The following is a 982-nucleotide window of genomic DNA, read 5'->3' on the forward strand; positions in this document are numbered from 1 at the left end:
TCACCCAAGAGCTGCAGTTCAATGAGCCGCCTAGCAGATTCCTGCACACAGTCCAGCTGAAGTGCCCTGATCTGGGTCCTCCGTAAAGCTGGACCCTCACTAGGTGCCATGCCGTGCGCAGCATGCCGTAGGAGCGCACCACGCCTGACCGGCACACTGGCTGAGCAGTAGTCGAAGCTTACACGCTCGGGAACAGAGAGGCTGGGGCTCAGTCAGGGTTACTGAGCCCTCACTTAAGAGGCGCACTCCTGATGGGGACCCCATGTGTGCACAGTAAACTGTCTTGGAAGAAATATGGCCAGAATGCTCCTTAGTGGCAAGAAGGGCAAGACTTTTTTTTTAAACGTATTTTCAAAATGTCAGGAGAGGCCGGTCCCTGGAGAAAGACGTCAGGGGAAGCAAAACAGAGGAAGGCTCCCAATGAGCGGGAAGGACACAGAGGCAGGAACAATGGGCTCGGGCTCTGGCCCAGTCGTGAGAACGGCACGGGACGGGTCGGAACCGATCTGATGGACCAGCCAACCACAGCATGTGTGCTTTGTGCGGCTGCTGTAAAGCCCGGCCTTGGAATCGGAAAGCAGGGACCTCCGGTTTTCCTCTGCACGCAGGTCCGAGGTGCCTCTGGGAGAGTTCGGATTGTCAGCTCATCCAGCGTTCAACCATTGGTGCCAACCAAGGACTCCTCCCATATAGACGCAAAGGCACCTGGTTTGATGATGCAATCCCACTGGGTCTCCAAACGCGCTCCCGTGGGGGCCCCGAGTCCCCAGGGGGTGCCCGAGGACCTGGTGTCCAGGAGGGCCTGTGGGATTGAGGGAGGAAGCCCCGGTCTGTCTCCGGCAAACTGGATTCGAGTTCCTTCTCTGAGCACGTGGTGCGGCGCTGCGCTCCGCCAGATGTGCGCGGCCTCAGGGACTAACCCTCCCGCGGGCGGCGGGCGCTCCTCCGCGGATTAGTGTTGGGGATTTGGAGCATCCCTCGC

This window comes from Echinops telfairi, unplaced genomic scaffold, assembly GCF_000313985.2.
Source record: "Echinops telfairi isolate 266 unplaced genomic scaffold, ASM31398v2 ScPeMD7_7457;HRSCAF=8495, whole genome shotgun sequence".
NCBI lineage: Eukaryota > Metazoa > Chordata > Mammalia > Afrosoricida > Tenrecidae > Echinops > Echinops telfairi.